The sequence below is a fragment of the Crinia signifera genome, chromosome 2 (assembly GCF_055691185.1).
Source record: "Crinia signifera chromosome 2, ASM5569118v1, whole genome shotgun sequence".
In the NCBI taxonomy this organism is placed as follows: Eukaryota; Metazoa; Chordata; class Amphibia; order Anura; family Myobatrachidae; genus Crinia; species Crinia signifera.
In genome coordinates this window covers 21896615-21910581 of record NC_139218.1, presented here as the reverse complement: position 1 = coordinate 21910581, position 13967 = coordinate 21896615, and the positions used below count along the sequence as shown (strand labels likewise).

General features: G+C 44.3%; 2 long non-coding RNA genes across 3 annotated transcripts in view; one reads left to right on the top strand and one right to left on the bottom strand.

Moving 5' to 3' along the window:
- Positions 1-318: 318 nt before the first annotated feature.
- On the bottom strand, positions 319-7617 carry LOC146059474 (uncharacterized). Its single transcript, XR_014470250.1, has 3 exons — positions 7534-7617; positions 2084-2202; positions 319-586 (listed from the first exon to the last, which is right to left on the bottom strand). It is a non-coding gene; the product is annotated as an uncharacterized LOC146059474 (long non-coding RNA).
- LOC146059476 (uncharacterized) overlaps positions 7455-13967 on the top strand; it is a 32587-nt gene continuing 26074 nt past the window's right edge. The window contains exon 1 of one of the 2 annotated variants that reach the window (XR_014470251.1): positions 7455-7745. This is a non-coding gene — a long non-coding RNA (uncharacterized LOC146059476). The remainder of the gene's footprint in view (positions 7746-13967) is intronic. The other variant, XR_014470252.1, reaches the window with a different exon arrangement.

Here is a 13967-nt window from a genome sequence, read left to right as displayed (position 1 = left end):
TCACAAGAAAGATGGCTGCTGACAGACAGTATAGGGTGGGAGGCTCCATTGTACATGGGTCCCACAGGCACTAATACACCTCTGGCTGCACACAACATACAAATGTCGCAGTGCATGCTAGCAATGGACATTTGGTGCGGTGCCAGTGGTTATTGCCATGATTTACCCCAAAATGACCTCTCTCACGTGTCGGTGGGAGAGAGGACTACACCCCCGGATGAGCAGACGTGCCAAGGTGACCATTGCATAGTCTAGATTCATACACTGTAATGCCATACTCCTAAGATCGCTCAATACATAACACAGGTAAATACTCACACCCTTATGAATGATTTATTTCCCAATAGTTGCCGGTTTCACATCCTCATAATATAAAAAAGTCAAAACTAGAAAAGTTCCATAAATACTCTTAGATAGAGTAAATGATAACACATTATGGGGCATCACTGGGCCTGTGAGAACTGGTTCCTCAAGCCCTGGTCGGTAAGGTAGAACATCCGATTGACCTCACTGATCGGGACGTCCAGCAGGGCCGGGACGGAATCCTCATCGGAATCTTTATGCTGCTGATTTTTCGCATAGGAGTCTGTGGGGAGATTGTGGATAAGATAAATGGTCTCATGCGATGTGTACACGTGTCTGACAGTTACATTCGGCCGGCACACACCTAAAGGCCCCCATACACTAATGCGATGATCCGGTAACTCCCCCGCGGCACGATCGTATGGGCTCCTTTTGCATATGAATTATCTCACGCCATCCCCATTTATCATTATGGGATTCAACAAATCCTTGTGGCAGCTGTGACAATCTCCGGATCCGATGCGCACAGCACCACATCGGAATTAAGAGACATACAATCCGATGCGTTAAAATCATGTGAGTAGGGCAGTGTTTTTCAACCAGTGTGCCATGGCACACTAGTGTGCCTTGAGCTGTTCTCAAGTGTGCCCCCAGATCTAGAGATGCCCAAACCCATTTACAGCCACCACCAGTTCAACTGTTATTTACTGGTCTCTTGTTTTCATGTAAAGGGCCAATGTATTTTATTTTTGTTACCTGTGGGGACCAGTGTGATTGTTTTTAATGTGGGGGCCAATAGGTTTTTTTTTTTCCCTGTGGTGGCCAATGTGTTTTGCCCTGTGGGGATCTCATGGTGTGCCTTGGCAATTTTAAAGTCCTATTTAGTGTGCCGCAAGGTAAAAAGGTTGAAAATCACTGGAGTAGGGCCTACATCGCACTAGTGTAAAAGGTGCCCACACACTAGAAAGATCTGCGATCGTAAGATGTGCGCATAAATTAGCCTTAAAATCTTTTGCCCGTCCTGGACAAAAGATTTCAGGCAAGCGCACATCTTTACCAGAGATTTTTCTTAAGATCCCGTGTGCGTTCCTATGGATCTTTCCCTAAATCTTCTGATCTTTTGTGCAGCACGTAAGATCAGAAGATTTAGCAAAAGATCCACGGGAGCGTGTATCGGACCAAAATCGGCCGATTTTCGATAAACATCGGACGATATATCGGCCGATTTATCAGAAATGGGCCAAAAAATCGTTCTAGTGTGTGGGCATCTTAAGGGGCTTAAGACTATTTATAACACAAAAATACTACTTCTAAATTTTATTTTCGTCATTATGAGGAACATTTAATAAAGTGTCAAACCCTCCATGGAAAGACAGGAACATTTATGGGAACACACTTGTTGGCGTGAATTCATTACAGCACCTTTTACTTTGCACCAGTATGAAACCTTGCACCGCTATTGCAATCTAACTGTGATCTCATTGCAGAAGGCAGACGCGCTGCTCCGGGTCACAGTGTCTGAGTGTCGCGTCACTCAGCTGTCCCGTTAATGGTTATGATACGCCTGCGTTGCCTTGGCCGCGCCTGTCGCTGTCACTTAAACTGCGATGGCATCCATTAGGGTGGAGATCGCACTTCGACACTCGTACACTGTGGTGGACGCTGAGCATGCGCAGTGCGAAAATTGCCTATGTGCGATATTCGTACTTCTGCGTTCAAAACTCAATTAGCGCCAATATACAAGTTGCTATTTGTGACACTATGTAAGGAGTAAAATTACCTGTGACCGTGTGTATGGAATCCAGGGGCGCTGTGCTCATCATGTTTATACCGAATAGGAAGATATAGGCAATGCCTAACATTACCAGAAGGTATACAGGGATGGCCACAGCCCAGTACCTGGGAAACACATAGGAAATTATCAGGATAATATATATATTATACACCCCAAAAAAAAATTCAAATGGGAGTATCTACGGATACAAATTGCTTTAAATGCATAACACCGGGTGCAGATCTGTATCATTGCATGTATGGTTGCCTAGAAGTACAAAGATATTGGAAGACAGTAGTGGCATATATACAAACTACCTATTGCATTGATATAGAACTCACTCCCGAATGGGCCATATGGGACATAATGACGGACAATAAACGGAATAGACTGTCGCAAGGACAACGGAAACTTGTAGCCAAAATAGCGGCGGCTACACGGAAGACGATCCTCTCACAATGGACAGCCTCAAATACACTCTCAATTGCTCTATTAAAACCCAGAATCCTGTATTTATACCAGATGGACTGGATAGAGATGGTTTTAGACAAAGATAAAAGGGTTAAGGTTTTATTTGATACCTGGTTGCCTCACGCTAAAAACTTCTCCTCCCCTGTTAAAGAAATAATAAGGAAAACGATAATAACAACATCCTGGTATAATATAGAAAGGGAGGCTACTGGCTCAGATCCCTTTTGATAGATAGGGAACAAAATCATACGATGGGATTGAGGGGGGGGGGGGGGGAGGGGGGGCGGGGAGGAGGGGGCACTCTGGACATAGGACACGGGCGTCCTCTGTCACGGCTCATCTCTCATCTCCCCTCCTTTCTCCTCCTAGTACCCTACTTCTTTGATTTGTGTACCACTCTATAAGGAATAAGGGGGAGTATATGAGGTAAAAAGTTAAATGTCTTTATAGGCAGGGGGGGACAATATTGGCATTCGCGGGACAAACAATAAGGGTAACAGGTAGAAAGGAACACGGGATTTGAAGGTGAATAATTGTGACCGAGATCCGGTGCTGCATAAAGACACCCGCCGGGAAATAGTAGGGAAGGGGAGACACACACCTAAAACTAAAACGGGCACCAATCAGAGATAAAATAACTAATCCCTCACACGGAGGGTTAATAGAGAAAAAGCCACATTGACAAATTAAATAAACAAATAAAGAAACAAAGGCAATGCCCTGATAAGCTAAGTATCTCACAGAGCACTAGTCTTTTTTTTTTCTGGAAAAGACAAAATTAAATTTTAGGCACAGAGCACTTAAAAAGCGGGAGTCATTACTGCGGCACCGGGGACCGGATAATTAAAACAATACCTGGTAAATATACAAACTGGTAGATAACTAAAACACTAAGAAGCACTTTGTAAAAACTCAACTATGTAAATTCCTTTTTTTATGCTCTTTTTAGGTTTACATGTATATATGTATGTATGTGAAAGATATATAATAATAATAATAAAAAATTAAGTTAAAAAAGGAAATTATCAGGAGACAAGACCACTCCAAGCCTGGCTGCCTGGTATCTGACTCTTCTGAATTATCTGCTCTTGCTAAACCAGGCGTAGGCAACCTGTCTCCAGCTGCTGTGAAACTTTCAAATCCCAGCATGCATTGCAACAGTTTTAGTATTCCCTAATAGCAAAACTGTGGCAAGGCATGTTGGGACTTGTAGTTTCACAACAGGTTACCCATGCCTGTGCTAAATTAAAGGTGGCCATACACTACTGCGACTTCTCGCAGCAATGTATGGCCGGCCGTGCAGCGGGTCCCACCTCCGACTCCGATACGTGCATCGGATTGGCCACAACCCAATTTATCTGCGAATAACAGCCACATCGGACTAGTGTATGGCCACCTAGTGTAAGGCATGTCTTGACTGATGTACTTGATCTGTATTACAACTATAATAATAAATTCCATAGATCCGGATTTACATGATACTACTCAAGTAACTCCCCCCCCCCCCCCTCCATTATAACGTGTGTGGTATGGAAGACCTACAGCAATTACATAGACAATTATTAGGTCGACCACATATGGTGGACATGCATTCGGCCGACATTGTCAAAAGGTTGACATGGAAAATGTAGACAGTGGAAAGGGTGGATAGGTACAAAAAGTTGACGGAGTCAGAAGGTCTACACAATTTTGAATTAAACACCTTGTCTATTGGCCTTTTAAACATGTTGACTTACTGCATGTTGACCACATATATATATATACTAGGTGATTCATCGCGCCCTCCGGGCGCTCTTCACACCGTCGTGAGGGGCTTCGCCCCATTAGAAGTAGAAATATATGGGAGTGTGAGATGTAGTGTAATATGGTGAATAATGTGGGTAAAGTTAATTTGAGTGAGAGCATAAATGTTTACAAAAGAAAGTGCATATAATTGCAAAGGGGGTGTAGTGTGTGATAGTGTTATGATGAATTTTTTGTTGTTTAAATGTTACCTAATCTAGATGTCGGAAATATGTATTTGAATAGAAATATTTTATAAGAGTTTGAAAAGAGGTTTAACATTGTGATGCTTTTATTGTAAACATTGTAAAAAGTTAGGAAAGTGCTTTGATATACATACGATTATTAAAGTCACATATTGGAGGCAAGGATGTGTGTGTGTGTGGTTGTGAGTATTGGAGGCAAGGATGTGTGTGTGTGTGTTTGTGAGTATTGGAGGCATGGATGGGTGTGTGTGTAGTTGTGAGCATTGGAGGCATGGATGGATGGTGTGTGTGTGTGTGTGTGTGTGTGTGTGTTGTTGTGAGTATTGTAGGCATTGTAGGCATGGATGTGTGTGTGTTGTTGTGAGTATTGAAAGCATGGATGAGAGTGTGTACTTGTGGGTATTGGAGGCATAGATGTGTGTGTGTGTGTGTGTGTGTGTGTGTGTGTGTATTACAGGCATTGTTTGTATAGATGTGTGTGTGTGTGTGTGTGTGTGTGTGTGTGTGTGTGTGTGTGTGGTATGGCTGGGTGTGTGTATTACAGGCATTGTTTGTGTGTGTGTACTTGTGAGTATTTTAGGGATGGATGTGTGTGTGTGTGTGTATGTGCGCGCGTATCTGTAGTTGTGAGTATTGGAGGCATGTGTGTGTAGTTGTGAGTATTGGAGGCATGGATGGTATTTGTGTAGTTGTGAGTATTGCAGGTAAGGAGGGGTGTTTGTAGTTGTGAGTATGGGAGGCAAGGATGTGTGTGTGTGTGTGTGTGTGTGTGTGGTAGTGAGTATTGGAGGCATGCATGGGTGTGTGTAGTTGTGAGTATTGGAGGAATGGATGTGTGTGTGTGTGTGTGTGTGTGTGTGTGTACTTGTGAGTATTGGAGGCATGGGTGTGTGTGTAGTTGTGAGTATTGAAAGCATGGATGTGTGTACTTGTAAGTATTGGAGGCATAAATGTGTGTGTGTGCGCAATGGGTGGTTGTGTGTGTATTACAGGTATGGATGTGTGTGTGTGTGTGTGTGTGTGTGTGTGTGTAGTTGCGAGTATTGTCAGCAGGGGCGGATTGGCAATATAAATCACCGGGAACTTTCCCGGGAGGCCGGCCGCATGTGAGGCCGAAAGCTTTACATGGGTTCACTCACTCACGGGTGTTGCGCCGCCCACACAATTCGGCCGGGGACACCACAGGAGGTAGGGACGATGAATACTTATTCAGCCCTGTCTCCTGTAGTGTCCCCGGCCAAATTGTGTGGGCGGCGCTACACCCTCTACTGGGAAACGTTGGCCTCCTATCAGCCGCTCAGCCCATGTAACCCCGCCTCCTCCCACTGCTGAACTTGCAGGAGAAGGCTCGAGGAACTTGTAGGCACCACCCCGTCGCCGGGACCTGCATGGGGGTCATCCAGCCTCTGAGAGCAGCAGCCAGTAGGGATGGGACATCGAAAGAAACCATCGGTCAAATGATGTTTTTCAACATTGGTTGCAAAACATCATTTAGACCTAAACATTGGTACTGTGAACCCGATGTTAACCGATGTCAACCGATGTTTCGATATTTTTTAAAATAAACTGGTTACCAAAGCATAGAATACACTAATAAGCTTCTGAAATGATAAATAATCCCTCTATTAAGTTTATCTTGTTGGGCTGGGTGCAGTTACACTCTCAAATCCACCACTTAGTATAAAAGATGCAACATTGCCAACATCAAACATATGAGCAACCCTATTGTTGCTTAGAATAACCATCAGAACAAAGATGCTGGAGCCAGTGCAACTGCAAATTAATGTTTGAAACACATCTGCGTTTGACAAACCAGCCCCCATCCCCTCCCTCAAATAGAAACTACTGTACCTGTCACTCAGTATCTGCGTCCGCTGTTACTAATAAATCACTGCACAGAAATAAACTGCAAATGTCTGCATCCACAACTGAATCAGGCCCTTTGTAAGGTGCTGTGATATGCTTGCTGCATAATAATACATCAATTGATAGATTGTAAGCTTGCGAGCAGGGCCCTCATACCTTTGTCTGACTGTAAATACCCAGTTTGTTGTATCACTGTCTCCTATTGTAAAGCGCAAGTGAATATGCTGCGCTATATAAGAAACTATTAATAAATAAATAAATATGAAGGGAGTTCACCACAATGTCACTACTAGTGACTATCGTACTATACTGTTCATTCTAGCACCCACTATCTTTGAAAATCCATGCAGTTCCTCTTCCCTGCCTGGAGTGTCGCTGTCTGCTGTAGTGCTTCTAGCACAGTGTGTTCTGTATATCAGCACTGATATGCAAACCAGACCTGTGCTAGAAACACCACAGCAGACAGCGACAGTGACTCACTAACCTGCCTCAGTTGCAGTGAGGCAGGGGTGGGGCTGTCCTGTGTGCTGCTGCTGAATGGCTGGCCAGACTGTCTTTCACTGTCAGCTACCACCCACAGCAGCAGCACACAGCCACACACACACATATGAAAGCCCAGCCAGCAGTGATACTGTCATGTTTGTTAATGTTTTTTTATCAGTCTCTTAAGTTTTTAATGAATATAAATCAAGGAGAGAGTGAGCTGGCTGCAAAGCATTGAAAGCAGCACACATTGACACACAAAAGAAAAAACATTGGAAGATTGAGAAAAACATCGGGAGAGAAATCTAGCGATGTTGATGAAACATTGGATCTTCAACATTGCAGGGTTAAACATCGAACATTGGAACCATAAATCCGATGTTACCGATGAAACATCATATGATTACCCATCCCTAGCAGCCAGGTACTGACAGGCAGCTAAGGTGCAGGGGTGAGAGTGATAGAAAGAGGGACTGGGGTGTGGGCAGGGGTGTCGGAATAGAGGGAGAGGGGGGGTCAGATCGCGCCCCCCCCCTCCCAAAATATGAGAGAGGCGTCTGAAAGGACAGGTGCGCTGTGTTAATGATGCTGTGTGCTCACTGTGCTGCTGGCTGACTTAGCCTGCGCCAGCAGCAGAATCCCCCCTACCTGCTCCTTCCCTCTCCTCTGCGCTGCCCCTGTCAGATAACAGTCAGGCAGCGTCACCTCAGTTTGTCCCTCCCTGGCTTCCTGGTCCAACCAGGAAGTCACATGGTGCACACGGTGTGCACTGGAGGAGCCCTGCTCAGCCTCAGCCCAGCACCAGTAAGGAGAAGAGCAGCAGCAGCCACAGCACAGCCATCCACAGAAGCAGAGGCCAGGCAAGTTCTGCTAAAGAGGGAGAGTGTCACATTAAGCTTTGGGGAGGGAGCGGGGAGAGTGTCAAATTAAGCTTGGGGGGAGGGGAGGGGGGAGGAGAGTGTCACACTAAGGTTTGGGTGGGAGGGGGAGAGTGTCACATTAAGGTTTGGGGGGTTGGGGGGCATATTAATGTTTGGGGGGAGTGGGGAAAGAGTCACAGTAATTTAATTTGTTGGTTGTTCTTTTCATGATTTTTTTAGGTGGGTGTTAATTGATTCTGAATGGTACAGAAATACTAGGGTTAAATTAGTCCATGTTTGTAGATATTGTATAATATGTGTTTAGCATATATATATGTGTATGTGTATTTTCGGCACTTATGTAGTAGCCAGGCGCCCAATTTGCATACGTACGCTTACTTAGGGAAATCGCATCGCATGTGCCTTTTTATGGGCCATGCGATGCGATTTTCCTATGTAATTTATTCACTGCTTTCTTGGCCCCGGGGGATCGCATCGCACCTCCTGCAAAATCGCATGCGATCGCATGCGATTTTATAGGGTGCGATGCCATTACATTACATATACACTTGTATGACATACAATGAGGTTTGAGGCACCCCCTCACTTTCCAAGCCACCCCGAAGCGTGGCGAGCACGGGCGGAAACGCGTCCTCCCGACCTTTTTTATACCCCAACTATCCACGAAGGCGTAGAGTTGATTTTATATAGTGTGGCGACCCACCGATCCCGAAGTGTGTCGAGTGCAGCGGATTACTTTACATGTATTCCGCGTCCCCTTGACACGCTTCGGGCTCAGTGGCTCGCTGCGCTCGCCACACTATATACAATCAACTCTATGCCATTGTGGATAGTGGGGGTATAAAAAGGGTGGCGTGGATAGTGTGTGGGGGGGGGGGGTGTCAAACCTCATTGTATGTCATACAAGTGTATATGTAATGTAATGGCATCGCACCCTATAAAATCACATGCGATTTTGCGGGACGTGCGATGCGATCCCTGGGGCCAAGAGAGCAGTGAATAAATGTCTTAGGAAAATCGCATCGCACGGCCCATAAAAAGGCCCATGCAATGCGATGTTATTTTAGTACACTGAATAGCCCACTAAGCAAATTGCTTAGTGGGCGCCCGGCTACTACATAAGTACCGTATTTTCTGTGCATATCACTATGGTAATGTCCGTGGTGAGTGTGGCCGTCTGTGGTGGTCCTGGATGGGGAGAGCTCTGGGTACCTCACACATGAGCTACACTTCAGTGTGATTGTGTCCGATGTTGCAGAGGTCCTCAAACTATTTTGTTCTGGGACCCCATCAGACAATAAAATTGATTACAGGACCCCATCAGACAATAAAATAGATTACGGGACCCCAACAAGTTACTGCAGAAGGTCATCCAATCACCTGTGTGGTCAGCAGACAGCTGGCAGCATTGTGGAGGCACAAAATAATGTGAGTCTAAAATAACGGACAATTCAACAGATTTTTCAGATTCCTTCAATCACTGATTGAGATTAGAAAAATCACCAGCCTGATGGTCAGCAACATAGAGTCGCGACCCCATGCTGAGAAGGTCAGGACCCACTTTGGGGGTAAGGACCCACAGTTTGAAAACTGCTGGTCTACATCGACGGGTGAGGGCTGCTGATGTTGATTCGGGATTACAAATATACACTCTGTTTTATTACATGTTAATGTGATTTTTAATATGCCTTTTTGTAATATGTAAATGTCATTCTCTCCAACTGTCCTCACGCCAGTAGGGCTGCAGCCTGTGCCGGGTTGCTAGGGGAACGACACCTGCGCGGTAAAAGCCGCAGGTGTTCTCCCTATGCACCGACACTATGGTCGCTGGCCGGGCTTGGTTGTTATGGTGATGGCGTCGGCGGGTGTGAGCCGCTGACGTCAGATCTATGCGCTAGGTCCGGGAGGCGGGCAGCACCAAGGCATGGGGCGGCTGTGAGGGTGCGGAATAGCAGCAAGCGTTGTACTTCATAAATGGTGAGTGTGACACCTTGTATGAATATGTTTGGAAGTCTCTTGATAAAGGGGTTGTCCCCCAAAATGGCCCTGTTGAGGCTAAATAAACTACATGATTTTTGGTGACAAGCTGCAGTGACGTGCATGCCCTTGGAAAACAGGAACGTTGTGGTGTATATATTTTGGCAAAGGCATGCAGCACTTGTGTAGATATTCGTGGAGAGTGCCGGTCCTTCTGGATCTATATAATATATATATATATATATATATATATATAGACGGGAGAAGGACGCAGCACTCCAGACGAAATCTTCAAACAGCAAATAACTTTATTGTGCTCAGCAACGTTTCAATACAAGTGTGTATTATCTTCAGGCTCAATACAACAGTGAACAGTAACATCTATATATATCAAACCAAAGTGACGTTTTGCGTAGGAGGCGGTATTCGCATCCCGCCCCCCCTCGCATCAGTGTGCAGGCTCGGTACATCACACAGCTGAATCCACTGATTAGGATCAGCTGATGACTTCCCTGCCATATCACTGTCTCCAACACATAACAAATACATAATAAAAAATCACAACAAGTGACAAATCAATAAGGTAATAAGAATGTATCACAATACATATATCAAAAATAGTGGGCAATATAGAAAGATATGATTGCGCCATAATAAATAAGTGAAATCAATACATAATATATAAAACATATAAAACACTCAAAGCAGCATGGATAGACGGGAAGCCCATAAACTAACAAAGATATATCGAGAAAATTGGAACGATATTTAAAGTATGCCTCAACTGTAACAAGCTTATAACAATATATTAGAACCCGAGTATTCATTAAGGCCCGCAGGAGATACTGTATTAAGTCTAGCTTGTTACAGTTGAGGCATACTTTAAATATCGTTCCAATTTTCTCGATATATCTTTGTTAGTTTATGGGCTTCCCGTCTATCCATGCTGCTTTGAGTGTTTTATATGTTTTATATATTATGTATTGATTTCACTTATTTATTATGGCGCAATCCATTTATGGTGCATCATATCTTTCTATATTGCCCACTATTTTTGATATATGTATTGTGATACATTCTTATTACCTTATTGATTTGTCACTTGTTGTGATTTTTTATTATGTATTTGTTATGTGTTGGAGACAGTGATATGGCAGGGAAGTCATCAGCTGATCCTAATCAGTGGATTCAGCTGTGTGATGTACCGAGCCTGCACACTGATGCGAGGGGGGGCGGGATGCGAATACCGCCTCCTACGCAAAACGTCACTTTGGTTTGATATATATAGATGTTACTGTTCACTGTTGTATTGAGCCTGAAGATAATACACACTTGTATTGAAACGTTGCTGAGCACAATAAAGTTATTTGCTGTTTGAAGATTTCGTCTGGAGTGCTGCGTCCTTCTCCCGTCTATACATTACCCTGACGAAGGCACCCGACAAGCAACTCCATTTGGTGGTGTGCCCGGCACCAAACAGTCTATATATATATATATATATGTACAGGTACAGAACAGGTGGCACTCCAGAAATAAATACAGCAGTCAAAGGTGGTGATCCAACATTTCAAATGTTATTCCAACATTTTTCATCAGGGTGATCTCTTGGACTCACTATACATACATATATATATATATATATATATATATATATATATATATATATATATATATATATATATATATATATATATATATATATCAGGGAATAAACAGGCGGCACTCCAAGGATTTTTTAAAGAATATATTGAAGATGATAAGACACCAACGTTTCGGGGTCCAAACGCCCCTTTGTCAAGGTGATAAAGTAAAACAGTGAAATTTCACTGTTTTACTTTATTACTTTATCACCTTGACAAAGGGGCGTTTGGACCCCGAAACGTTGGTGTCTTATCATCTTCAATATATTCTTTAAAAAATCCTTGGAGTGCCGCCTGTTTATTCCCTGCTACACCTCCATCCCACGGAGGGCACCAATATATAATCCACAGCTTTAAGATGTGCCCTCTTAGAATCCACAGATTCAGAGGATGAAGCGGAAAATAAATGTTGAACTTCTTTGCAAAGCCTTATGAGTTCCGCTTCGTTCTCTGAATATATATATACAGTATATATATATATATATGTAAATACATGTATTTATCTATGGGCTGAATACAGTTAGCGGGTGTGATATATTGCGGCAGCACTTTTTGGCGGCCGGACCTCACATGAAAGTACTTGCTGCCACATAGGTCTCCGAGTATCTTTGTGTAATTTTGGGCTGAAACCAGCCTGCAAAGTTTATGAGATCAGGTGCCGATGCCAGGCTTGAAACCCCGCAGCAGTGGCACGCACCCTTTGCATGCGATTGGATTAATGTTTGTCCTATCTGTTGCTTTACCTCTTCACGGCAACCTTAAAAATTATGAATTAAATAAATTGTGTTTATGTCATCATTAGGTTCAGTTATGTGGTAGTGGACAGGGTTGTGCTTCTATGGGGTGTGGTATGCTGTTCCGACAGTCGGGATCCGACAGTCATTAGCCTGACGTCGGATCCCGACTGGCCGGACTCAGACAGCGTGGCCAGCGCAACAAAGCCCCTTGCGGGTTCGCTGTGATCGCCACGCTGTGCTCGCCACGCTGCGGGCACGGTGGCTCGCTACACTCGCAACCTATTCTATTCTCCCTCTATGGGGGTCGTGGACCCCCAATAGGGAGAATAGCCGACGGTCATCGGAAACCCGACGTCGGGTTAATGACTGTCGGGATCCTGACTGTCAGGACCCTGTCCGGCACCCGTTCTATGTGTGCCCATATATTTTATTGTTGGAACCCACAAGCACTGTTTTTTTTTCTATCACATTGACCATAAATAATTTGAATTGGTCCTGACCCACCAACTCAGGCCCCCTTTCCAAGTGTCTCGCAGCCCCCAGTGTGCCTAGGCACCCAGTTTGGGAGTTACGGACTAAGGGCCTGATTCAGAGTTGATCGATCTTGTGCAAATTGTCAATCTGTTCTAATATGTAATGACAGATCATAGTACACATGCACGAGCCAAAATAGTGACATATAGCAAAAGGATCTAATCGCAATCCTCTCAGTTTGACTGGCAGGAAACCAGTATTTGTGGGTGGTAACCAGTCATTTTCTGGGAGTGGCAGAAAAAATATAGGCTTGCTCAGGTGTTTTAAGGGAGGATGTGTTACGTCAGTGCCGGCCTCGATCAGCCGGTATCGGTTCCACAGTTGTGGAAGGGTCAAGTCTTGACTGCACAGGGTATTTGAGTTCGGCTAAACTGAACGCATCGGCATCAAATCGGGATGGAAATCTTGAAAACATGTTCGATCTCCATTCGATGTCTATGGAATACCGATTTGATTATGAATATGTACAGTAGTCAAAATTGAAGATGTAATCTCAGTCTGTACACACCATCAGACTCACGTTTGCACAGAAAATCATTAAATGGTTCGTGAATTGCGTATGGATGTGCCTGCGGATAGCAACTTTTTTGCAATTCACCCGCAGACTTGCACAGGGCAGGTTTAGGGGCACCAGACTGAGATTATACCTCCCCCCCAACCTAAAAATGTTCTGATGCCCCTGGGTGTGGGGTTAAGAGACAGAAGGACGGCATAAGGAGCAGCGGTAAGAAAGAGATAGAAGGATGGAGTGGGGGTGAGAGAAGGAAGGTGTATGGTGCAGGGGTAAGAGAGAGAAATAGAAGGAGGGAGTGGCATACAAGGGTGAGAGATGGAAGGAAGGTGAGAGAATTAGAAGGAGGGTGAGAGAATTAGAAGGAGGGAGTGGTGTGCAAGGGTGAGAGATGGAAGGAGTGAGGTGCAAATATGGAAGGTGGGAGTGAGGTGCTGGGGTAATAGATGGAAGGGATTGAAAAGTGAAGGGCCATAGAAGGACAGAGGGGGAGCAAATGAGAGAATCAGGGGTAATATGAGACATTAAGAAAAGCGGAATAAAACAGATAATGTATGGGGAAGAGGATGATGGACATGAGAGGTAGGGAACACATGTTGGGTAACATATAATATGGTTTCTTTATACTATGTATAAAAAGAATCTGAAACTGATTTTATGTTAGGAAATCCTTAAATGTTTCTGTGTTTTTAGGTATATACCAGACCCTGGCCAAAGCAGTGGCACTTGGGAACTAGTGCAAAAAAAGGTATATTTGTGTGTCACATATTCCATATATGTGTGACACACAAATATAATTTTT